At 40.7% G+C, this 26,283-nt stretch overlaps 1 protein-coding gene and 1 pseudogene across 1 annotated transcript in view; one reads left to right on the top strand and one right to left on the bottom strand.

Moving 5' to 3' along the window:
* Positions 1-26,283, top strand: part of DERA (deoxyribose-phosphate aldolase) — a 121,536-nt gene that overhangs the window by 70,047 nt on the left and 25,206 nt on the right. The gene's annotated exons all lie outside the window — the stretch shown is intronic.
* Positions 23,686-25,370, bottom strand: LOC138437762 (TATA box-binding protein-associated factor RNA polymerase I subunit D pseudogene; annotated as a pseudogene).

Here is a 26,283-nt window from a genome sequence, read left to right as displayed (position 1 = left end):
AATGAACATTTTTGAAACATTTCAAGAATCAGCAAAATAGAGCACAGAGACTTGAAATGGTACTGATAGACTTACCTGATGAAGGGTTGCTGCAAACCTTCAATTTATAGCAAATGCAATATCTGTAAAGTGTAATAATGCAAAGCACAATAAAATGAGGCATACCTATATTCCTCTTTACATTCCATAGGTCACAAATATAAAAACCTTACAGCAGTTCCATTTACACCCTGATTAGTCCCCAGAATTATTTACTATTCTTCTTCTTCTACCTGTTTATAAACCCCTCTGCAAAGTGATGTGATTTTTAATAGATATTTGTCTTTTAAGGAAATTAAAAGAAGAAACCTAGGTAAAACCAGTCTTCTGCATGTCATTTCTTTATCTCTTATTCTTCCTGTAGTCTGCTGGTGATTAGTTCTCTCAGATTTTGTTCATTGAAACATGTCTTTTTTCACCTCCATGTTTCAAGGGTGGTTTGCTGAATATAGAGTTTTAGGTTACAGCTTAATTTCTATTTCAGTACTTAACCTTATCATTCCATTTCTTGGAATTCTGTTTCTTCCTGTTTTCCTGTAATGTTTCATTTTACTCTGGCTATGGCCACCAATATTTCTCTTTATTTTTCACTAATTTGACTATGATGTGCCTAAGTGTGGTTTTCTTCATATTCGTCCTTCCTTGGAGTTTATTGAGCTTCTTGGATTTGTAGGTTGTTGTTTTAGACATTTAAAAAAATATTTTTCCAAATATATTTTCTTCCCCAGTCTTTTTTTCCTTCTGGGACCCAAGTTCCTGAGTGTTAGATATTGTCTACAGCTTACTGGGCCCTGTTAACTTCAATTTTAATCTCCCCTCCAACCCTCAGCCCCCTTTTTCTGAATGGCTAATATACATGGATCTTTCTTCAAGTTCATTGACCCTTATTTTCTACCTTAAATTTACTTTTATGCCCATCCACTGAAATTTGTGTTGATGAACATTTTTAGTTTTAGAATCCATTTGTTATTTTTCAGAATTTTAATTTTTCTACTCTTTTCCATTTTTTAAAATTCATTGAGATCATATTTTCTTTAAAATTCTTAAACATATTTGTAATAGCTGATTAAAAGTCCTTATTGTATATCTGAATTACCTTAAGGTCTTTATCTTGAGCTGCCAGTTTCCCAATGCCTAAAAATAGTTGCCTTATATATTTTGTTCAGTTGCACAGTTATTTGTATAACAATTTATAGCAGGAGGCCAAGTCTATTAACATTTATTCTATCATGTCTGGAATTCTTCATGGCTTTTGTTTTCCCATCGATTTAGCATCAAGTATCTTGAAAGGAGTTTGTCATTTACATTCATAATAATTTTTATCTTATAATTTTGATAGCCATTTCTATTATTATAAACCCAGTTCTCTAAAGAGAGAGAGGTAAAAATATATATAACTATGTTAGTCTGGTGTTATACATCACTGTAAGTAAACGCTTGGTTATCCAGAGTGTGTTTACATTTTTGGTCAACTAAGTGATTAGTAGCCTAGTTTTTGGCTTAATCTAGGGCTTCCCTGGTAGCTCAGTTGGTAAAGAATCTGCCTGCAGTGTAGGAGACCCAGGTTTGATCCCTGGGTTGGGAAGATGCCCTGGAGAAGGAAATGGTAAACCACTCCAGTATCCTTGCCTGGAAAATTCCATGGACAGAGGAGCCTGGGTTACAGTCCATGGGTTGCAAAGAGTTGGGCATGACTGAGGAACTAACGCTGAGGAATCTTTCAGAATGTTTTAGGGGAAGGAGCCATGGTCATGGGAGTTAGAAGACTTGGACTCTTGTCCTGTCTTACAGAATCTGTGACCCTTGAACAAATAAATTCATTTAATTATCAGTTCAGATGAAGTAATGCATGTGATTTTGGTGTAGCTGTGTGTGCTAAGTCACTTCAGTCCTGTCCAACTCTTTGCGACCCCACAGATGGTAGCCCGCCAAGCTCCTCTGTCCTTGTGATTCTCCAGGTAAGAGTCCTTCTCTGGAGGATCTTCCCAACCCAGGGATCTAACTCGCATCTCTTGAGGCTCCTACATTGCAGATGTATTCTTGGCCACTAAGCCACCAGGGAAGCCCTGGTATAGCTGTAGGAGATAAAAGAAACTGAGCTGGACTCTATTCTGTACTGATCCTAAAGCTTATTGTATTAATGACTGACTGACTGAAGTCGCTCAGTCATGTCCGACTCTTTGCGACCCCATAGACTGTAGCCTACCGGGCTCCTCTGTCCATGGGATTCTCCAGGCAATAGTACTGGAGTGGATTGCCATTTCCTTCTCCAGGGATTATATTAATAGAATTGTTTAATGAATCTTACATATGAACTTGTTTTGCCAGCTTTTGACTCTGTCCTAAAAAAAAAAGTTATAAAAAAAAATCTGATTCATTGAGAATCATAATTAGATGTGTCATTTTTTTAATGGTATACTTTTTAGATATCGTTGTCATTGTTTCTAATTCTTTCATGATGAAAGCTGTAGCAGCCACCTCAGCTCTTCAGCCATGTATGAGATCACTTATTCAGCACCCACAGTGATCCACAAAGATCCAAGAACAAAAAAAAAAAAAAAATTTTGAATAGATGAAATATATGTGATATAATCTATAAGTGTGACAGGTACTCTTTAAGAGTTTTATTTATATTTAATCTTTACAATAACTCTGCGAGGTAGGTATTCTTCTATGGTAAAATAAGAATTAAATTAAATCAATTAAAAGGGTATCTTTATTTAGGGACTTCCCTGGTGCTCCAGTGGCTCAAATGCTGCACTCCCAATGCAGGGGGCCTGGATTCAATCCCTAGTCAGGGAACTAGATCCCACATGCCCCAAATAAAGATCCTGCATGCTGCAACAAAGAAATGAATAAAAGCAAACAAATAAATAAGACCCCTATATTTAACAGAGAAAAAAGGTTATCTGTCCTGCTATTTTGTATGGTCATTACTGCTATTTGTAAATATCCCAGGTATTTCTGTCTCCTTACATCATTTCCTCTGTCTGTTGTAGCCTTCTCCCCTCCTGATAGCCGGTTTTAAAGATTTAAGTGAAATTGTCATACTCTGTCAGATTTCTCTATGATCTTTTAAAGGCAAAACTAATTGTTCATACTGTCCTCCTCCTTGGATAATTATAAATACCAGTAGCATTTGTCATATAGTATCATCATCAGTTGTTTTACCTGTTAGGGGTATGTGTGTGTGCATATATATATATATATATATATAGTTATATAGTTATATATACATAGTGTATGTGTGTGTGTGTGTGTGTGTGTGTGTGTATGTGTATAAAACTATGAACCTCCTTGAGGCCAAAGAGGTTCTTATCTTACTTATCTGTATTCTTCTGTGATTGCTACCATGTCTGACATCTAAGAAAGCCTAAGGAAATATTGTGGAATATACAAATGAATCAATGAGAAAGATAAGATAAAGAAAAGTGAAAACAGGCAAAATGAAATTAGATTAGATTAGATCTAGATTCCTCTTTCCTGGTGTGTCACAACTTTGTAGAGTTTGGACATGTTGTTTTGAGAGCAAATTTCTACTTTAATTGAACAAAAAGTTAGAAAAAATATACCTTTGGCAAGGAGATTATATATACAAAGTATGGCTTGAGCAATCCAAGCAGTGTGGTATGATGTCTAAAGGGTTTCTTAGGATTCTCAGATAGTTCCAGAGGCAAGGAAAGGACCAAGGAAAAACGTTTTGCCTTTACTTTTTCATCAGTGAAATGGATCCTGGGACTTCCTGGTGGTCCAGTGATTAATAATCCACCTTGCAGTGCAGGGGACTTGGGTTCAATCCCTGGTTAGGAAACTAAGATCCCGAATGCCAAGGGACAACTAAGCGCTTCACAACTACTGAGCCCTTGAGCTCCAACTAGAGAGTCTGTTCACTGCGATGAAGGTCTCACATGATGCAACAAAGATCCTGTGTGTTGCAGCCAAGACCCGAGGCTGCCAAATAAATAAATAAAGTAATTAATTAAAATAAAATATTTCAAAGAAGAGAGAAAATCGATCTTACTTTTACATTAGTGGAAATGTGGTGAGAGAAATACAAAAAAAGAAGACGGTGAAGTAGGAGTAAACAGTTTGAAGGGAATATAATCAGGGAAGAGAAACGAGCACCATATTTTTTTCATCAAACAATCCAAGAACAAGGTGATAGGAAGTAAGATAGAAAGGGAAACATGCTTATAGAAAAGAGAAGTCGAAAGCAGGTCATCTACTGCTCAGGGATTTCCGCCCAGCAAATGCACACATTAAGAATAAAGCCAGATTGTAGGCACGTGGCTTTATCTTTCAGTAGCCTGGACTGTTCACACCACGCAACAGCTAACAAGCTCTGCTCTGAAGTTATGCTAGACCTTATCTTTGGAAATAATGCAGGCATGATAAATAAGGCTGGAGTAGAAAAGCACTAAAAGATGCAATCATAATGTCATCAGGTTTGAATTGCTGATGAAGATCTGTGGAAAGAGTACAAACATAAAAATATGGGGCTTGAGAAAAGCAGACCTTGAAGGGAATGCGAAATGAGTTTTGAACTTGGCTGGGATTTTGTAACGTATAGGAAATCAAAAATGAAAAAAGTAGGAACCAGGGGAGGGAATACTCAAAATGCAACCCAATAAGATCAAAGTAATACAGAAACAATGAGATGAAGCTGAGAAAAAGAGAAGAAAATAGAAGGGAAGCCATTAAATAAATAAAAAAGAGAGAAAACAGTGGGAAATTTGCTGTGACTGAAGGAAACCAAAACCCTAAAAAAAGAAAAAATGCTGCGATTAATAGCAAATTAACATCTAAGATTTTTTTAAAGTTAAAAAATTTTAAATATGAATCAATCCTAGTATAAATGACAGTATAGATTTATTTTTCTAAAGACTGTCATAAGTCACACTGAGTCCTTCATCTGAGGCTGCAAATCTTTGTATCCTGAAGGAGTATTGATCCAGATGGCACATCCAGACCCCTGTGGTGTTCCAGCCTGTTTTTTTTTTTTTTAATAAGATCTTGCCTTTCATAGGAAAAGCATTTAATTTATGAAAAAGTTTGCTTCAATTGAAAGTTTATCACTGTGGAAAGCATAAGAATATACATGTATTAGGTTAAAAAGTAAGGAATTTAAAGTGTAGAATTATTTACAGTTCCTTAAACCAGCCCTGAAAATTAAACCACTTATAGAGTAAAAACTAATTAACTTGCTATCTTATTTAAGGCCCCAAGCAAAAATTTCAGAACGTTTACCTTCGCCCACCCACACCCTCCCCATCCTTTGTTGAGTGTAAAATAAAAAACTCCACAGAAGAGAGGACTTCCCATGTTTGCTGGCCTCCCCACAGGGCAGGAACTCCTGATGGTGCATTTTGGTCCATGCATGTCATTTTTAAAAACAGGTTAAGTCTATTTAAGCATTTAAGCATAAAGCATTTTCTGTGTCTCCCCATGGCTAGACTTCTAAGGGAGGAGGGGCAGGGAAGGGATACCTTCTAAGCTTAGTTTTTTATGTGGTGTACACTAGTCTGTATAAAATTTTACTATGTGAAATTTAAAAAAAAGTAACCCACCTTATTCCAAAAGCATATAAACCACCTTTTACAGACCTGGCTTGCTAAGAGAAATCCCCTGGGCAGAAAGACTTGCACATAGCCAGTGCCTAGAAAATGCTTCTTTATGGGATAGGTCATCAGGTACAAGGACATCAAAATATACAATTGTAAACAACATATATAAAATTCATTTTTTAAAAGAGATCTGTATTTTTCTCAGCAGAAGAATTAGGGATTTTTTTTTTTCTTAGTGAAATTCTGGTTTATGACTTGGAGGTGAGACCCATAGGTAGTTGCTTGTGTCTCTGAGATTGTTATTCATTTGTCCTTATTTCCTAACATGTTGATTTTTGTTATTTGTCATATAGTATCTGTGCCAGTTACTCACCTATTAGGAAACTCATAAATGCTGTGGAATTGAAACCCTCGAATGGGCCCCTTAGTCCTCTGCACTGGGGAGATACTTGATATACATATTTGGGGTTTCCCTAGTGGCTCAGTGGTAAAGAATCTGTCTGCAGTGCAAGAGATGCGGGTTTGATCCCTGGGTCAGTTGGGAAGATCCCCTGGGGGAGGAAATGGCAGCCCACTCCAATATTCTTGCCTGGGAAATCCCATGGACAGAGGAGCCTGGCAGGCTTTAGTCCATGGAGTCATAAGAGGCAGACATGACTTAGCAGCTGAACCACCACCATACGTATTTGTTGAATCATTTCATGAACAAAGGCTAATAAATCTTGTGGAGTAGTTCACCAAATTCTTTTTGCAGTTGTCCTAAAGCGAAGTAGGGGAGGTACCTTATCAGCATTGAGTGGCTTGGAAACCTGAGGCTTGGAGGTTAAGTGACTAGAGTGAGGCCACACGTTGAGGACGGAGCAGAATTCTGAAGGACTCAACCCCAGATTCCATACTTCAGTCACTGCGCCATCCTGCTCTCTGTCCCACCATCAATCTAGATTATGAAAGATAAGTGTAAGCTATGTTTGACCTTTGGAGGCCCAGAAGTATTTCTCAAGTCCCTGAATGAGATTTATATGTTGAATGGTAATTTTCTATGGAGGACAAGAAAAACAAGACAATAGAGAGAGAATGTTTGGAGAAAAACTCTAGGGGGTGAGTGAGTGAGTTAGTCGCTCAGTCCTGTCTGACTCTTTTCGACCTCATGGACTGTAACCCACCAGGTTCTTCTGTCCATGGGATTATTCAGGCAAGAATACTTGAGTGGGTTGCCATTTTCTTCTCCAGAGGATCTTCCCAACCCAGGGATCAAACCTGGGTTTCCTGCATTGCAGGCAGATCCTTTACCATCTGAGCCACCAAGGAATCCCCTAAGGGGTGGTAGATGTGAAATACTCATGAAAGAGCCACATGAGGGCAAACCCAGAGCCCCACCCATGATAGACCCACAGCAAATCCTTATTGAAATGAAAGGGAAGATTGCAAGAGAACCCTGAACTCAAGTAGCTTCCACTGTATTTTCCTGCCCTGCTGATGGTCCCATGATGATGCACGTGCAGGGTCATGCATATCAATGGCCACTTGAGTTCTGTATGAGGTTCTAGCTTGTTTTTAGATTCTCCTCCTTGGGGTGCCCAGGGAGCAGCTCGCAGGCAGCAGTTGAAGTTGACCTTTTTCTTTTCCACCTGAGGAAGGATGAAGAAAGAGGTCAAGGCTAAGGGCCGTATGAGAATGAAGGAGCAGAGAGATACGATGAAAGGGTGTGAGGATGGAAATGGTACTGGAGCATGTGTAAGGATGGCCGAGCATGGGATGAGGGAAGTTGAGACATCCTCATGCAGAGTGATTGAAAGGAAAGGGGACATCTTATTTGGGAAGAATGTGAGCATTGGGGTTGTGGTGTTGTGTTCACATGCTTTTATGCACGCATATACACAACAAGTGGAGAAGACAATGGCACCCCACTCCAGTACTCTTGCCTGGAAAATCCCATGGACAGAGGAGCCTGGTAGGCTGCAGTCCATGGGGTCATGAAGAGTCGGACACAACTGAGCAACTTTACTTTCACTTTTCATTTTCACGCGTTGGAGAAGGAAATGGTAACCCACTCCAGTGTTCTTGCTTGGAGAAGCTCCATAGGTGGAGCCTGGTGGGCTGCCAACTATGGGGTCACATAGAGTCGGACACAACTGAAGTGACTTAGCAGCAGCAGCAGCAGCAGCATACACAACAAGGCATGAAAAGACATGACTGTTGTCTATTACCCAAGGATGGAGAACTGGCACCTTACTTTTAGAAGATATAGAAAGATGGATTTCAGCCCAGTATAAACCAAAGTTTTGATAAAGTCCAGGTTTTCTGGAATTTGCATGGCCACATCAGGAAGTAGGAGGTATTCAAAGGATCTGCTGGGATGACAGCCCACTGGAGCCAGTGTTAGATATATGATACTCAGTGACCATTGGGGTGCTTTCTGCTTTAGAGGTAAATATGATCCTGAAAGAAGAAACACTGTATATGATCCTCTGAATCTAAATGTTAAATATGGTCCTTTGGCTCTAAGTGTTAATTGTGATTCTTCAGGGTGGAGTCTGATACTAAAGGAGAAAAATATTTTACATGCCTGCACACAGACACACAGATTGTATATGTATGAAATTTCTGGGTAGACTTAAATCCAGGATAGACAGGGCCTGCAAATATGGGATTAATGGGAAAAGAGGGAGGGTATTGGTTTTCTAAACTGCACCCTAAGAAAGTACCAAGAACTGGGTACCTTAAAAAAAACGGATGTTTGTTTTCAAGGTCTGGGGGGCAGAAGTCTGAAATTAAGGCTGTGTCCACAAGCCCTCTCCTTCTGAAATCTGTAGCAGAGAATACTTTCTTGCCAGAAAGCTTTTGTTGTTTGCTGGCAATACTTGGCATGCCTTGTGTGTGTGTGTTAGTCATTCAGTCGTATCCAACTCTTTGTGACCCTATGGACTATATATAGCCAGCCAGGCTCCTCTGTCCAAAGATTCCTCCAAGCAAGAATACTGGAGTGGGTAGCCATTCCCTTCTGCAGGGGATCTTCCTGACCCAAGGATCGAACCTGGGTCTCCTGTATTGCAGGTAAATTCTTTACTGTCTGAGCCACCAAAGAAGCCTTGGCTTATATTAACAGATGTGTTACTCTCATCTCTGCCTCCGTTGTCACATGGTCATCTTCCTGTGTATTTCTGTCTCTCCTCTTATAAGGACACCCATCATGTAATAGCCCAGCTTACATAGTAAGACTTTATTTTTACCTAACTGGTTGCAATTGAAATGACAGTATTTTCAAATAGGTCACTTTCTGAGGTTCTGGGGATTGGAACTTCAACATGCCTTTTTAGGGAGCACAATTGAACCCATAACCAAGAGAAGCGGCGTTTTGGCCCTATGGTTCTCTTGTTTCCTGTAAAGACCTGAAGAAGTTTCGAGAAAAATACATTGAGTCAAACCAGCAAACTTAAATTCAGGTACAAAAGATTGATTTTTCCCCTCTAAGCAGTGTTGGATGGCTTTGTGGATAGGGGAAATCTAGTAGATATTAAATATTTTCATCTGCAAAAAGCATTTGGTAAGGTTCTCAATAGGAGATTAATGGCTAAAATAAAGAATGAAGCATTAGGAGATAAATTTGCTTATGAGCGAGAGGCAGAGACTAACAGTAGAAGGAAAATACTTTTTAGATTGGAAAGGAGTGACATACAGCACTAGCCAGGAATCCGTTTTGGGACCTATGGGTTTTTCACTTTATTTTTATTGGACTTTGTAATAAAAATACAGATCTTCAAACAGTCCAAGACAGAGTGAGTAATACTACAAGCATCAGTAATCAAAAGTTATTCTCTATCATAAACTAAATGACTGATAATAAATACTGACATGAGACTACACAGTGTACCATAATATTATAAAATGGAGCAAGCGATTCTCCTGTGTTCTCTTTTCTTCTGCAAGGGTGAATATTTCTTTATTTGTTTTTCACAAAATTATTTGCAGGTTTCTCGGTTTACTTTATAAGCCAAATCAATGAAAAAATATTTTTTTAAACTTGAAAAGATGTGTTAACTAAGAGAAAAATTGGTCAAAGCAAGACAAAGGTTATATCGCCATCCTTAGAATAAAGAAATTAGGGACCCTGTGTGTTAAATTGCTCAGTGAGCTACTGAATAAAAAAGACTTCGGGAGTGAGGCGGCATCATTGAAATCATCAGCTTACTCTGTGGTCATGGCTTTAATGGAAGCATATGCAAAAAAGGCATTGTTAGAATGATAAAGCTAGGTATCTGAGGGAGTGAAATATTATATAGTATGGGGACTTCTTTTCTTTTCCTTTTTAAAAGTTTTTTATTTTATTTTTATTATTATTTTTATTTTAAATTTTTATTTTTACTTTATTTTACTTTACAATACTTATTGGTTTTGCCATACATTGACATGAATCCACCATGGCTGTACATGCGATCCCAAACATGAACCCCCCTCCCACCTCCCTCCCCACAACATCCCTCTGGGTCATCCCCGTGCACCAGCCCCAAGCATGCTGTATCCTGCATCGGACATAGACTGGTGATTCGGTTCTTCCGATTATACAGAGTGAAGTAAAAGTTTTAATATAATGGCTCTAAAAAAACTGTAAAATTAAGTAATTGTACATGTAACTTTTGTCTTCCCAGGAACTAGTTAAGTATGTGGGAAGAATACTTTTCAAATTGGAACGTTGCCTGCAACTCCTTCTGTCTCGGTTACTAAAAGGTCTTTGCAGATTTCTGTCTGTTTTTTCTTGATTTGTACATCATCAGATAAGCCAAGAGGAATAGAGCAACTAAACGTTCAAAAATTAACTCATAAAAATTCCAAACGTTTTGAAAACTGGAAAGAACAGGAGAAACTTATAGGATATAGAGAAACATTTGTTCATCTCAAAGCTTTCATTTTCTTAGGTAAGAAAACCAAGATTCAGACAAGTCAGATTCATGAGGAAATTACCCCAGAACAAATGAGTCAAAACACAGTCTAGGTTCTCCACCCAGTTTGCAAATTAGAATTTCCTGAAGAGCTTCTTCCATAAACTGTTGAAAAGATCCTACCACCCAGAGAGTTTGATTTTAACCATCTTGAATGGGAGCATTTGAATGAGTACTTTAAAAAACTCCCTTTGTGTGTCTACTATGTAGGCAGGAATGAAAGCCTTTGATCTGGAATACAGGTTTCTTGATGATAAGACAAGAGTCCTTTCTACTCATCTTAGTAGTTTAGAAATTATTCAGGGAGAGAATTACAAACTCAAGGGGAAAAAACTAGCAAAAACAGTCCACAATGAACAAGCTGACTGTTCTGGTAGGTAGTTACCTTACAGAAGGCTCGTTGGGAACTCTGAACCTGTATTCCCGTAGAACAAGATCATGAATGGTTACTTGATCTCTGTGCCAGCCCTGAATTTAGCCAACAGAGTAACTGAAATTTCACACTGCAACAGCAGTTCTGTAGATCCTGACCAACACATAACAGTGCTTTATGAAAGGCCCTGAATTTGTATGTCTAATTAGGTCTCTATGAACATTTTTCATCTTTTTTGGCTGCCTTGATAATATTGAGGTCCCTCTTCCCTTCATCTGCAAGGTGTTAGATTTAGGACTTGAATGGGGACTCCCTGCCCAAGTCCGAGCTATGCCGGGGAGTGGAAGGAAATGAGAGAGTGAGGGGTGGTAAGGGATGGGGTGAAGATAGGGGCTGGAGGAGGGGCTGGTGGGGAAGGGAAGGGTGAGATTTTCTGTCCTCCTAATACCTGGGAGGGTATTTGTTTCCCTTGAACAGGCTCATCCAGCAGGTATTTTATGAGCATCTAATGTTTATCAGATGCTGTTCTGAGCATGGAGGTCCACAGTCCATGGGGTCGCAGGAGTCACACACAACTCTGCTATTAATAAAACAACAACAACATTCTGGGCATTGGGAAAGGAGATAACAAGAGAGAGGGGAGAGAAAAATAAGGAGCAGCGCCTTCCCTTTAAATGCCGACAGTGTCTTTTAGTCTGGTGAGGAGATGAAAAAATGGGGTTTATGATTTGCCTTATTGGGAATGGTAGGAGCTGTGGGTACACTTACTCTGGAGCTTCAGGAACATGTCACCCTCTGAGGTCTCACAGAAGGATTCACAAAGCAAGTGACCTGCGTGGAGGAGTCATTAGGTGCAGAGGAGGAGGGACATCTCAGGCAAAGAAGCTCATGCCCTTTTATACCTGGAGCTGTGAAGAGCATGTCATGGTGAGAACACTGATATGATTAGGGTGGCAAGCCAGTGCATGAGGCCAGTAAGCAGCCTGAGGCTTATGGCTCTGCTATAGAATTTGCGTTCCTGTCTGCCAGTGTGGCAAGTTTTCAGCCTTGGCAGTTTATAGCCAGGAAGTGAGTGATCAACAAATTCCTTCATCCATTTCTTTCTCCACTATGTGCTAGGCACAGGGGATGAAGGTCAGTAAGATGCCCCTTCTCCAGACTCCCCGTCCTCCCTTCTTGCTCTCTGCAGTGGTAGAGTAGTGATCAGAATTTCACTTTCAGGGGAGTGAATCTGGGGGGAGACCAGGAACCTGGTAGGAGGCTGCTGTCACAATCTAGTGACCAGGATAAGGATCTGAACCTGGGCACAGTGGTGGGGTTGGAGAGGAGTGGACAGCTGAGGGGGATACTAAAGGGGTGGAATGAATAGTATTTGATGACCGGTTGCCTGCTAAACAGGGGAGAAAGAGGACAAAACAGCTCATGATGGTGCAGTTTGTCAGGACAGGAAGTTCAGGGGAAGCAAGGCCCCCAAAAGGTGGGGCTTCCCAGATGGCACTGGTGGTAAAGAATCCACTTGCCAATGCAGGAGACATGAGACTCGGGTTCAATTTCTGGGTCAGCAAGGGCCCCTGGAGGAGGGCATGGTAACCCACTCCAGTATTTCTTGCCTGGGAGAATCCCCATGGACAGAGGAGCCTGGTGGGCTACAGTCCATAGGGCTTCAAGAGTTGGACACGTCTGAAGCAACGCAACACACAGTGCAAGGCTTTTTTCAGCCCAGGAAGCTGAACCTCTGCCTCCTGTTACAAGGTCCTCCACCTGTTATCCATCAGGGTCCTTGGCTTTCCTCAGTCAATAGAAATTGACTAGAGGCCAGACAGGAAATTCAGGCAAGGCTTTACTGGGGTCTCTGCTGAAGTAGGGGGAAGGGAGGAGTGAAATCAAGTAACAGGTTCCCTGTTCCCTCTCTGAGTTGGGATGGGGTGGTTCCTTATATGGGGTGAGGGTACGGATGTGTCCAGAGGTCAGGCTGGAGGGGTGACTTAGGTGTTTTGCTCACCCCTTAGGTGCTGTTGTGTACAAGGGTACACGTGCAGTACCCTGCTTTTGCTCCCGGATCTTCAGAAGTGGCATTAGGGGTTTTCTGGTCTCTGTTATCTTTCATCCAGAACTCGTCCCAGCTGCACATGCACACAGTTATTTTTAGTCCCATACAGTTTCTTTGTATTTTGTGGCTCAAGGAGAGGTGTGTCCAGGTGCAGTTGTTATTATTTAGTCACTCAGTCATGTCCAGCTCTTTTGTGACCCCACAGACTGTAGCCCGCCAGGCTCCTTTGTCCATAGGATTTCCTAGGCAAGAATTCTGGAGTGGGTTGCCATTTCCTTCTCCAGGGGATCTTCCTAACCCAGAGACTGAACCCATGTCTCCTACATAGGCAAGAGGATTATTTACCACGGAGCCATCTGGAAAGTCCGTCCAGGTACAGGCATTCCAGCAAAGGGTCCCGGATCCTAGACCTGTCTCATAACCTCTTCGTTCGTCTCACCAGCTTGTTGCAGAAGCAATCCACCAGAGTCTCACCGCTTCTCCTTTACTCTTCTGCTCTTGTAACAAGGAGAAGAATTTTAAACGAAGTCTGAGTAAGGCTATGAAGATGAAAGAGAAGTTATTTTTATGTTTAGAAAACATTAGCAAGACAAGGCATGTAAAGCAAAACAGAACGAATACAGTTATTGCCGTTATTTGGGAGCAAACAGGAAATTCATGCTTTTGCTTGAATTATCTTGATGCTTTGGTTTCCTAGTGACCTAAGAATTCGTGTTATAGTATGCTTTTTGTAAAAAATTTATCATCAACTGCGACATCAAAAGTTAAGTTTCCTGTGTTACAAAGCTGCTAAATTGGGCAGGGGACAACGGAGGAGGCACTGAATAGTCAATGAAATGGGGAAGAATTCAGATCATCCGTGTCACACGAAGCCAGCAAAAGGCTGTTTGTAGAATGTTAGCTGCTATCACACTGGTTTTATATTAACATTCTAGTGAATAATTAAAATTTGCCTGTTTATTTTTTAATAAAAAGGAAAAGTGTATAAATTACCTCAGAGTTTATAATGTTATCTCTAGTCGCGTTCATGGATGTGGCAGTTTCTGAGTAGGACTGCAGATGAGATAACTTAGTTAAAAAGCAGATTTTCTTCTGCTTTCTCCCGTGTCCTCATCTCACAGTGTTCATTATTCTAATGCCATTCAAAAATATAAAATGGAAATCCTTAAAACTATCACTTGGAGACATTTTCATTAGAGATGGTATTTTCTAAATTGAGTGGTTATTAAATACATTTTTCTGCTGAAATTATTTTTGAAGTACATTTCTCACTTTCATCCTCTGTCCTTATGTAAGCCCACACCCAGGCGTGGCTGATAACTCAGTCTTCCCTCTTTGCTTTTTTTTCCCCCTCTTTGTTTTTTAACCATACAGACTCCCATGAGGTGATCAGTGTGCTTAGTTGCTCAGTCGTGTCTGACTCTGTGACCCTTTGGACTGTAGCCCACCAGGCTCCTCTGTCCATGGGATTTCCCAGGCAAGAGTACTGGAATGGGTTGTCATTTCTTTCTCCAGCGGATCTTCCTGACCCAGGGATTGAATCTGCATCTCCTGTGTCTCCTGCATTGCAGGAAGATTCTTTACCTGCTGAGCCATTGGGGAGGCCCCATGAGGTGATCAGGGACTCAATTATAATTGAATATAGTTTTCCATTGAACCCACCCTTCTCCACTGTCGCTTTTTCTGGTTGTTCCTTCAGGACTAGACTGGAAAGATTCCAGATTTTTATTCAAGTAATTGACCCAGGGAAAAAGCACCTCCCACAGAGATGGGAAAGAGATTCGGGCTCAGAAACAAAGAAAAGGACACAGGCATTGCGAAGCCACCATCTGTGGTCTTGGGTGATGTCGCATTTGATTCTCTTAAGGATGTACGTTGTTCAAGTAATTCTACACCCAAAAGGGATTACTGAACCCCACCAATTTCCAGAGGTGGGGTGGTGGTCTGAATTTGTGTCTGTCTGTTAGTAGGTAGTAAGGGGGAAAATACAGCTGAGGAAAGACAGGAAGAAAGTCAATGGTATTAGAAGGAGAATCTTCCGAGGATGATGGAGTGATGCATAGGAGAGTTTTTGAAAATATTTATTTATTCATTTATTTCTGTGTGTACTTGGTCTTCTTGCTGTGCGGGCTTTCTCTGGTGTGGTGAGTGGGGGCCACCCTCTAGTCGTGGTGCGTGTGCTTCTCACTGAGGCGGCTTCTCTTGTTGCAGGCGACAGGCTCTAGGCGGGCAGGCTTCACTAGTCGCAGAGTGAGGCTCAGTAGTTGGAGCTCTTGGTTTCCCCGCTGCGTATGGGGTCTTCCCAGACCAGGGATCAAACCTATGTCCCCTGCATTGGCTGGTGGATTCGTAACCACTGGACCACCAGGAAAGTCTGACTAGGAGAATATTAACATGGAATGACGTGTCTCCTGTTCCCCAGGGTCAGAAATGGGGGAGAGGAAGCATTTGGCTGGAAACTCGATCAGAGTTCAGATGCTTTGGGAGCTTAGAAAGGAATTCCCAGTGTGGACTTATCAGACAAAGCGTCCCTTTCCTTAGTGCCCCAGATAGGTCCAATCAAATAAAAGTAGAATAATGGGCTTCCCTGGTGGCTCTGACAGTAGAGTCTGCCTGCAATGCAGGAGACCTGGGTTCAATTCCTGGGACGAGAAGATTCCCTGAAGAAGGGAATTGCTACCCACTCCAGTATTCTTGCCTGGAAAATCCGATGGACATAGGAGCTTGGTAGGCCACAGTTTGTGAGAAATGACTTAGCAACTAATGCTAATATTGGTATTCTTGACTGAAGAATTCCATGGACAGAAGCAGTCCAACACTTACTTTCACTTTCAATAGTTACTAGGTACTTTATAACCAGAAGGTTATAAGCTCTGAACTTGCTAGAGAGATTCCAGATAGGTAAAGAAATACCAGGTAGGGGCCATTGGATGTAACCTTGATTTCATGGATGACCAGGAACCAGCAAGATCATTGGCAGAGGACATGGGGATACCCCTGCACTTCAGAGCCTGCTGCCCTCTGGGGGTATCCCTTTTCTCTCCTAGTCTTTCTTCCTTAGCTGGTCCCTGCCTGTAACTATGTCCTTGTCCTCTCCTGAAATTTCACCCTGCCTTGGGCAAGGGGTCAGTCCATTCCTCTCTTCTCTTCCTCTGCATCTCATGCTCTGCTTGGCCCGGGGCTGCTTTCCTGGCCTTGCCTTCCTTTCTCATCTCTTTGTTCGTCCCCTGCTTCATCCTGGGGAAGCACCCTGGAGAGTTGACTTTAGATTTGTCTGAAACATAAGTGACCTAACTTCAGTTTTTGAACCGTTCAAGACCCACTCGTGGGACTTCCCTGGCAATACAGTGGTCTGCCTTCCAATGCGAGGGATGTGGGTTTGATCCCTGGCGGAGGAACTAAGATCCCATACACTGCAGAGCAACTAATCCCATGTGCCACAACCAAAACCTAACATAGCCCAAAGTAATAATAATAGACGCATTCCTTATCACCTGTTCATGTGATGCCTTTTTTTAAATTTATTTTTTTATTGAAGGATAATTGCTTTACAGAATTTTGTTGTTTTCTGTCAAATCTCAACATGAATCAGCCATAGGTATACTTATATCTCCTCCCTTTTGAACCTTCCTCCCATTTCCCTCCCCATCCTCTAGGTTGATACAGAGCTCCTGTTTGAGTTTCCTGAGCCATACAGCAAATTCCCGTTGGCTATTCTATGTATAGTAATGAAAGTTTCCATGTTACTCTTTCCATACTCTTTCCCTCTCCGCCCCTCTCCCCATGTCCATAAGTCTATTCTCTGTGTCTGTTTCTCCGTTGCTGCCCTGTAAATAAATTCTTCAGAACCATTTTTCTTGATTCCATATTTGTGCATTAGAATATGATATTTATCTTTATCTTTCTGATTCACTTCACTCTGTATAATAGGTTCTAGGTTCATCCACCTCATCAGAACTGACTCAAATGCATTCCTTCTTATGGCTGAGTAATATTCCATTGTGTCTATGTACCACAACTTCTTTATCCATTCATCTGTTGATGGGCATCTGGGTTGCTTCCATGTTCTAGCTATTGTAAATCGTGCTGCATGTGATGTCTTTTTTAAATATACGTTCTCACATTGGTTTTGTAGGACTGCTGTGATAGTACCACACACTGAGTGACTTAAACAATAGAAATCTAGGCAGCCTGGATGGGAGGGCAGTTTAGGGGAGAATGGATACATGTATGTGTATGGCTGAGTCACTCTGCTGTGCACCTGCAATTCTCACAGCATTGTTAATGGGCTATATTCCAATATAAAATAAAAAGTAGAAAAAAAAGAAGAACTCTATTTTGCAGTAGTTGTGTACAGATGTGAGAAATGGACCATGAAGAAGGCTGAGCAATGAAGAATTGATGCTTTTAAATTGTGGTGTTGGAGAAGGCTCATTGAGAGTCTCTTGGACTGCAAGGAGATCTAACCAGTCACTCTTAAGAGAAATAAACCCTGAATATTCATTGGAAGGACTGATGCTGAAGCTCCAATATTTTGGCCACATGATGTGATGTGTAGACTCATTGGAAAAGACCCTGATGCTAGGAAAGACTGAAGGCAAAAGGTGGAACATGGGCTCTATGCACGTGGACTTCAACAGCTGTGGCTTGTAGGCTGAGCAGACGTGGCTCCTGGGCTCTACAGCATAGGCTGAATAGTTGTGGCACAGGAGTCTAGTTGCTTTGCGACATGTGGAATCTTTCCGGATCAGGGATCGAAGTCAGGGCGCCTGCATTGGCAGGTGGGTTCTTTACCGCTAGCCACCAGGGAAGCCCTCCAATTTTAGCTTGTCAAGACTTGACCTTTAGTTTCTTCCTCCATATTTTACTCTCTTGAGCTCCCAGTATTTTCTGTCTGTTGATAAAAATGGTTCCTTTCTCTCTGCTTCTTTGGTAACATCTTCAGACAGATTGGTTTATAGAGGTGTCATTTGCTAGTCCTCAGAAGTTCCTTCTCTACCAGAAATCTCTGATGTTCAGTGACTTTGCACTTTAAGCTTTTCCTAATAATTCCTACCAACTTTCTCAAATCACTGGTCGCCTCCTACTTTTCCTTGCACACTTTATTTAGCTGGACTTTGACTCCTGTCATCCAGTGTGGATGGAGAGTTAGGGGTCCAGATAGACATAGCTGGTAGTTCCTCGGGATCTCTGCCAGGCAGGGCAGAGCATGTGTAGGGGGCAATACTTTGTGTCTTTGGCTGCAGAGAGTGACTGCAGAGAGAGAGACATTAACAGATGTGGTATACCATTGAATTTCTGTCAGAAGAGTGAAAGCAAACAGTTACAGATAGCACGGAAGTGAACAGTGTTGGCTCAAATAAATAAGGAATTATTTTTCTCATAAAACGAGAAGTCTGGAGGTATAGCCAGCTACTGCTGTTGGTTCATCATCATTGTCTAGATTGGTACCTCAGTTATTTGCTTGATGTTTCCCTCATGGTTGAAAGGTGGCTGCCAGAGCTCCAGTCATCACATTTACATTAAAAATTGGAAGAAAGCAATGTCAGTGCCACTTCATATTGAAGGAAATAGTTGAATTGGGCTACATAGGATTTTGACAGGTGGAAAAGAAGGAGGGTATGAGGTTGATAAGGCAGAGGATGTTTTTGCAAAACAATAACGAGTCTGGTTTAGAAGGCAGAAGTGTGCAGTGGTGAAAAGCCTGGACTTTGACTTAGAAAAAGCTGTGTTAAATTCCATTCGTGACACTTAAAAAGTGTTATCCTAGGTTCCTCAATATCTATAACCCCTTGTTTCATCATTTGTAAATGGAAATAGTAAGAATAACCTGCCTTCCTAGCTATTGTGGAGATCAGATGAGAATAGGTACATAAAGCCAAGCACCTACTGAGTTCCTAGCAAAATAAAAGACCCCTCTCCTCCTGTTGTTATATTATCATCATCGGAATTAGCTAGAGTCCAAGATACTCTAGGGTGGGCAGAAGAAGGGAGCAATGGAATATTTGGCTAAATTCAGACCCTGGAGAGTGGAAATTTTACGATTTTACTCTTTAAGCAGTTGAAGGTTGTGAAATGAAAAATGCCACCATCAAACCTGTCTTATCTGTTCATTCCATATTTCAACAATTTTTAGGGCTTCATACTTAAAAATTTTTGTGCTCTTTTGTTTCCATGTATTAAATATAAAAACCTGGGCCAAGTCAACCCAGAGAACCTTCTTCTTTCTCAAGAATAAATTGATGGTATTTGTGACAGCAGCACGAGTAAATAGATCGCTAGCATAAGCTGACACTGCTGTCTCTAACGCAGTTTTCGAAATGCCTTTTTCCCTTGTAGGTTATCATTGTGAATCCCATTTCCCGTTTTCGGTAATCAACTTAACAGCTGAAATTTTTTCTTCACTGGGGTTTTACATTTTAAAGTTACCTATATATTCACTTTGAATTTTGACATTTAATAACTCCCCTGAAATACCTGGGAGAAATTACATTTATGATAAAACATGTACTTCAGAGGGAGGGAATAAATGCCACACTCAAGGCAATTATATAGGCAGTATTAAAAACATTAAATATGTATTGAAATTTTAAAATATAGGTTTAAAAGGAATGTAAATGAAGACTTAACTTATACATATTAAGAAACTATTTCTATTCTGTTTGTGGGGGGAGGGAAATCTCCTAAAAAACCAGTGGCCTTAAATCAGACCTATTAGTTTTATAATAGGGAGTTCTGTGAGAGGCAGATAAAGCCTCTGTGTTAAGTGTGTAGTGTAAGCTATTTGTCTGAAATATACTTTCTTACTGTATGGGTATATACAATTTCTACTTGAGAATTTTGGAAAAGGAACATATAGCCCTTCTGCTATAAGGGAAATACAGGATATGAGCATCAGTTCAGTTCAGTCGCTCAGTCGTGTCCAACTCTTTGCGACCCCATGAATCGCAGCACGCCAGGCCTCCCTGTCCATCACCATCTCCCGGAGTTCACTCAGACTCACATCCATTGAGTCGGTGATGGTATCCAGCCATCTCATCCTCTGTCGTCCCCTTCACCTCCTGCCCCCAATCCCTCCCAGTATCAGAGTCTTTTCCAATGAATCAGCTCTTCGTGTGAAGTGGCCAAAGTACTGGAGTTTCAGCTTTAGCATCATTCCTTCCTAAGAAATCCCAGGGCTGATCTCCTTTGGAATGGACTGGTTGGATCTCCTTGCAGATATGAGCATATATGTTTATTTATTCACTGGGAAGTCAGTGCCTTGAAAAAAAAAGTGACTTTCAAGGAGATCTTAGATGTTGTTGTTGTTCAGCTGATAAGTTGTGTCTGACTCTTTGCAACCCCATGAACTGCAACACGCCAGGCTTCCCTATCCTTCAGTATCTCCCAGGGTTTGCTCAAACTCATGTCCATTGAGTTGGTGATACCGTCCAACCATGCCATCCTTCTGTTATCCCCTTCTTCCCTTGCCCTCAGTCGTTCCCGGTATCAGGGTCTTCTGAGTCAGCTCTTGGTATCAGGTATCCAAAGTATTGGAGCTACAGCTTCAGCATCAGTCCTTCCAATGAATATTCAGGGTTGATTTCCTTTAGGATGGACTGGTTTGATTTGATCTTCTTGCTGTCAAAGGGACTCTCAAGAGTCTTCTCCAGCACCACGGTTCGAAAGCATCTGTTCTTCAGTGCTCAGCCTTCTTTATGGTCCAGCTCACATCCACACATACTACTGGAAAAACCATAGTTTTGACTACATGGACCTTTATTGGAAAAGTGATGTCTCTGCTTTTTTAATACACTGTCTAGGTTTGTCATAGCTATTCTTCCAAAGAGCAAGCATCTTTTAATTTCTTGGATGAGTTCTGATTAATACGTAAAATGGGTCCAGCGGGCAGGCATGTTGTCTTTACTGAGGACTTTTGCAGTCTGGGTCAGAACCTTTCTTCCTGCCCAGTTCACAGACTTCTTTTTCCTCCTCCTTCCTTGCCTTGTGTGTTTTTGGGAATTTGTGAATGACCCTAACACCCTGATGGTGCATGTTATTTGGCAGAAGTTTGCGGTGACCCGTCCCAGTGGTGCCCTTACCCACGGATGGGTAGGTGGGCTCGGTCACTTCTTCCTTTGCCATGCTGTTTCTCTTTTGTTGAGGACTCGAGGTCTCTAGTGGTGGCTGAGGGAAAAGAAATAAAGATAAATGAAGGCGTGACTGGTTGCAAAATAGTGAGAATTTTAACTTCAAAATGATTTGCGAACGATCAAAGGGCAGCATTGTCTTTGTAAGTAGTTGGTAGGTGGTCACTGCATAACCCAGACAGCTGGCCAGAGAGCTCCACATGTAAATACTTCCCATTCAGAGCTTTTCAAGGTTCACCCATCTCTGGATCTGCTATTGAGAAGCGTGTGAATCTCCAGGTACAGCAAAACAATCATCTAGAGATAAAAACACCCCTCAGGAAAATTAACACAACTTCTTTTATGAAAGACAGGTCACTGTAAAAAGTCACTCTACTTACTTATCATCAATTGGTGGGGGAAAAAAGATTTATGATGACATTGAGGTATGATAATCTCAAATATGTTCTGCATTGTTTTTTAGAAGCGTTGTGTTTAAAATTCATAGCACTTTCTAATCCTGATAAAGTAGCCTAATTTTCTCGCTCGCTTTTGTTCAGTAAAATGTATTTCTAAATCCATTTTAAGCAGCGATTTCTTCAATTTGAGTAATTTTCTCTCAAGTTAATAGATTCCACACAAGCATACCTGACTTTTAATGTTAATATACACTATATATTCCAAACTTGGTAGTGACAATAGAAAGCACAATCAGAAGGAAATTCAGTTGTTTAAAGCATATCTAGCTTGTTATTTTGTTAAAACTCTTCTTCATTTTACTCTTTTTTGCCAAAGTATAGTGATACCGAATCACATTTTACCCTTTATTGAGGTTTCGTCTGCCTCTTCCCTCCTAGAAAATGGGAAAGGAAAAAAAAAAAATTAGATATGTCATTTTAAGATAAGATGACTTTAAAACTACTATGTCAATAGAGGACATTTACTTACCATAATAAATCCCTACATCAGTAGGTTCAGCTCTAGGCAGTGGACCAAAAGGAAAGCATTTTGATTTTGAGACATTTGGCAATGTGGTACCTTGATGTATAGATTGATGTTTTCATTTTATATTGAGACTAAAACGCTTTACTGTTTTATCCAGACTGTTATACCTCCACAGTGACAATGCCTATGTGTATCTGGCATCTTCTTTTGATCATAAGGTACCAGCCTAATGTCATGAATCTCATTTTTTTTTTTCTTCCCAATGGTGCCACCAGTTTTCTGGAAAGGAGGGTACTGTGATAGAGACAGATACAGAAAAATTTTCAGAAACCAGACCAAGAGAAAGAGAAAACAGATGTAACTTACATAACTGAGTCATTGTTCTCTGTACTGGTGCAGAGCCAAAATAAAGGGAATCTTGTTTTGTACATTGCTGTGCTCCCCCCACCCCCCGCCTTTTTAGAAAGAATTTTCTTTATTTTGTTTTTGGCTGCACTGGGTCTTTGTTGCTAGGCTTTCTCTAGTTGGGGCGAGCAGGGGCTACTCACTAGTTGCAAGCTTCTTGTGGTCGCTTCTCTTGGTGTCAAGCACAGGCTCTAGGGCGCGCGGCCTTCAGTAGCTGCATCTCCCAGGCTCTCTGCACAGGCTCAATAGTTGTGGCACATGGGGACTTGGTTGCTCCGGGGCATGGGGGATCTTTTCGGACCAGAGACTGCACCCATGTACCCTGCCTTACATGGCAGATTCTTAACTGCTGGACCAACAGGGAAGCCCCGTGTCCCCCTTTTTACAAGAGTACTACACATGGTTTTTTTTTTTCCTTAGTTGCCAAGTTGTGTTTGACTCTTTGTGACCCCATAAACTGTAGACCCCCAGGCTCCTCTATCCATGGGATTTCCCAGGCAAGAATACTAGAGTGGGTTGCCATTTCCTTCTCCAGAGGATTTTCCTGACCTAGGGATCAAACCTGCGTCTCCTGCATTGCAGGCAGTCTCCTGCATTATAAGTGGATTCTTTACCAACTGAGCATGGTAAGTGCTCAGTAAATACTAGTTGGATGGGATTGGGATAAGGTTGGGATAGAGTGGTTGGACTGAGCATACAGCTGGGAGCATGTTATACATTGTCATCAGTTTGCAAGTGTAATTTTAGAGTTCCTCTTATATGTTTGAAAACCAAAAGCAAGACCAGTTCTTAATAGGATTAAGGGACTAGTCAGCTGGCCAGTTTCCTAGGGTGCGAATCCATAAATGGCACTGAATCACAGAACATTCAAGAAAGAAAAAAATGTATTTACTAGAATTTCTCTGTAATACATGCTTGGGATTGGGCCTATGACATTTTAGGGACATGCTCTTTTGTTCTCCAGACAGATCTTCTCTGCTTTCTAAGGAGGGTGTGCCCAGTTCATTACAGCGCTTTTGTTTGGCTGAGTGCAGTATTCAAATCAGGAGTTGCAGAGTCAAATTTTTTGGACAAGAGAGAATATAGTTAAGTGCTGTTGCCAAGGATCTTCTTATTCTACTTTAGGCAGGATTAAGCCTTTTTAGCTAAGTGAATTTTTATTTTTTTTAGGCAAAAACAGTAGGGACTTTTATTATTTGTCAAGTCAATCTCTGCAGTAACAGCTTCAATTTTTTCTACATAATTTTTCTTATTACTTCAAGAGTTTCACAAATCTGTTTAAGTATTCTTTATTTTCTTACAGGGTTGTTTTTTTCCAAGGCTGGCAATATATAGACACTTATCTTCGCTTTTATTCTGTTTACCTTGTCTGGTATTTATAATCCTATCTCTCTTCAGGCCATTTTGTCCTCTGTCCAGTGTTTAGATTTTGATACTCTCTTTTTAAGCAAAGCAGTTTCTTCAGTATATTCCTCTTGATCCAAATATACATTCTTCTTCTTTGGAAATTCAGAGCTTATTATGAAATAACTATTCTCCACCAACTTAATATCACATTCATCATGTTCAAGGTTTGCTGCAATCTCCTCCTCTGCTGCTGACTCTTCAATAGGAGAGAGAGATCCATCATCATCCAAGTATCTGTATCTTCGACTATCAAGGTCTTCTTTTTCTAAATCTTCAGCAACATTCATCTGTTTCAAGGATTCCTTGAGGTAGTATTCATACTTCAGTTTTTCAAGGTAGTTAAAAAATCCTCTTGCCACTGCTTGCTCAAAGGTTAAAATTTTTCTCCAAGGTAATGGTTTTCTTCCATTTTTTGATTCTAAAAATGGGAAACCAGGTCTTTTGTCTTTAAATTGTTTCTCAGTAATTTGTGAGTATCTAGTGGTTCTCCTTCCTTTTGGTCTTCCCACTGATTTTCCTGTTGGCTTGTATTTCCTCTTTTTACGTTTATGTTTCTTATTTTTGAATCTTTCAAAAATAGCCTTTAAAGTCAGTGGTCTTGGCTCTATAGATGAGTCACTAGATGTCTCTGTTGCCTGTGTACTTTTGGGTACGTGAACGAATTTTCTGATAGTGTTTCTTTGCCTCCGTTTAGGTGGGACAGGAACACACTGAGTTTTAAATAAGCTGCTACCAGAGGAAGAGCTGTCACTTTGATTCTCAGTTTCCACAGCTAAATCAGATGCCGTTGTATAGTTAAGAGAATCCATTCTTGAACCAAGTCCCTCTCAAATTATCTTTTGCTTTCAATAGATTTCTGACCATATAAAATCTGGTAAATGTGGTGTAGTTTCCTGCGCCGGCTCGGCACGGGCCTCTGCTGCGGACAGCAACCTACCCGACCATAGCACCCCGAAAGAAAGACTGGAGACAACCACCACCGCCGCCGCGCGGGAGGAAAGCTAGCTAAGTGAATTTAAAGCGACATTTAAAGGTTGTTAGTTTAAAAAGATATCAAATAGGAGCCTATATAAGGTGATTACAGGTTTTGATGTCTCATTGAAGCCCTAGGCAGGAGTGCTCTCTAACTGAGATAAATAATTAAAAAGAAATTAATAGCCATAGTAATAAAGTAAAATGAAACAGGTGAAAGTAATTATAAAAATATATATTATTTAACCCAATAAATCCATAATATTTCATTTCAGCATATAATCAGTATGAAAATTTTTACTGAGATATTTTACAGTCTGTACTTTGTATTGCCTTCAAAGCACCATGTGTATTTTATATTTGTGGCACATCCCGGTTTGGACTTAATCACTTTTCCAGTGCTTAGTAGCCACACGGTTGAGTGACCACCATCTTTGACAGAGCAGTGCTAGTCTATGCACTGGGTAGTCCGTGATCCCGGGGCACATCATTGAGCTGGTCCTAAAAGGTCTTTTTATAAAAATCCCCTCTTGGCCTGCATGAAATTCTCAGTTTGGGTACCATTCTTAAAAAAAATTTTAAAGGAACAATAATGATAAGTGTATTGAAGTATTTTCCTTCAAACATAATGCTGTAGGTCATTTAATTCTTGAATATGAATGTTGCTCGTTTGTTGTGTTGTGTGTTAGTTGCTCAATCATGTTTGACTCCTTGTGACTCCATGGACTTTTGCCCACCAGGCTCCTCTGTCCATAGAATTCTCCAGGCAAGAATACTAGAGTGGATAGCCATTCCCTCCTCCAGGGGATCTTCCCGGCCCAGGGATCGAACCTGGGTCTCCTGCACTGCAGACAGATTCTTTACCATCTTAACCATCAAGCTCATCTATAGAGTGAAGCATTATCAGTAAACAACCACAGTTGAGATCAATGATCGCTAAACGTTATGTTATAATTATTAAGAAAGATGAGAGAGGAAACCTGGTTTACGGATGTCATACTTGGGAGCTGATGGAAAACCCCTTGCAGAGATTACTGGGAGTAGCCTTAAGACATGAGTTCAGGAAAAGGTTGAGGGTACAGGTGATTATAACTGATTAATAATTTTACCTAGAGTTAGTTGTACTAGTTTTCCTTTCTCTCCTGCTTTCCCCCTCATGAACAAACTTCATTTTTTCTTTTTCTGTTAAATTGAAATGTAATTCCTATAAGGTGAAATTCACTTTGAGAGGGTGCAGTTCAGGGGATGTTTAGTAAATTCATGAAGTTGTGCAACCATTCCCAGTGATCTAATTTCAGAACCTTTGTTTTAGTGACAAGTCTAGGGCTCATTTCCCCCTCACTCTACTTGCTTGGCAACTTTACTCAGAAGACAGAAAAGGAAGCAAAGAGGTCAGAACTGTGAGAGCATGATTTGAGGGGGCCCATTTCTGAACTGTTGACTGTACGTGGATACATCCTCAGGAGCATTAATAATTAATACA

This window comes from Ovis canadensis, chromosome 3 (assembly GCF_042477335.2).
Source record: "Ovis canadensis isolate MfBH-ARS-UI-01 breed Bighorn chromosome 3, ARS-UI_OviCan_v2, whole genome shotgun sequence".
In the NCBI taxonomy this organism is placed as follows: Eukaryota; Metazoa; Chordata; class Mammalia; order Artiodactyla; family Bovidae; genus Ovis; species Ovis canadensis.
This window is presented reverse-complemented; position numbering and strand designations above follow the sequence as displayed.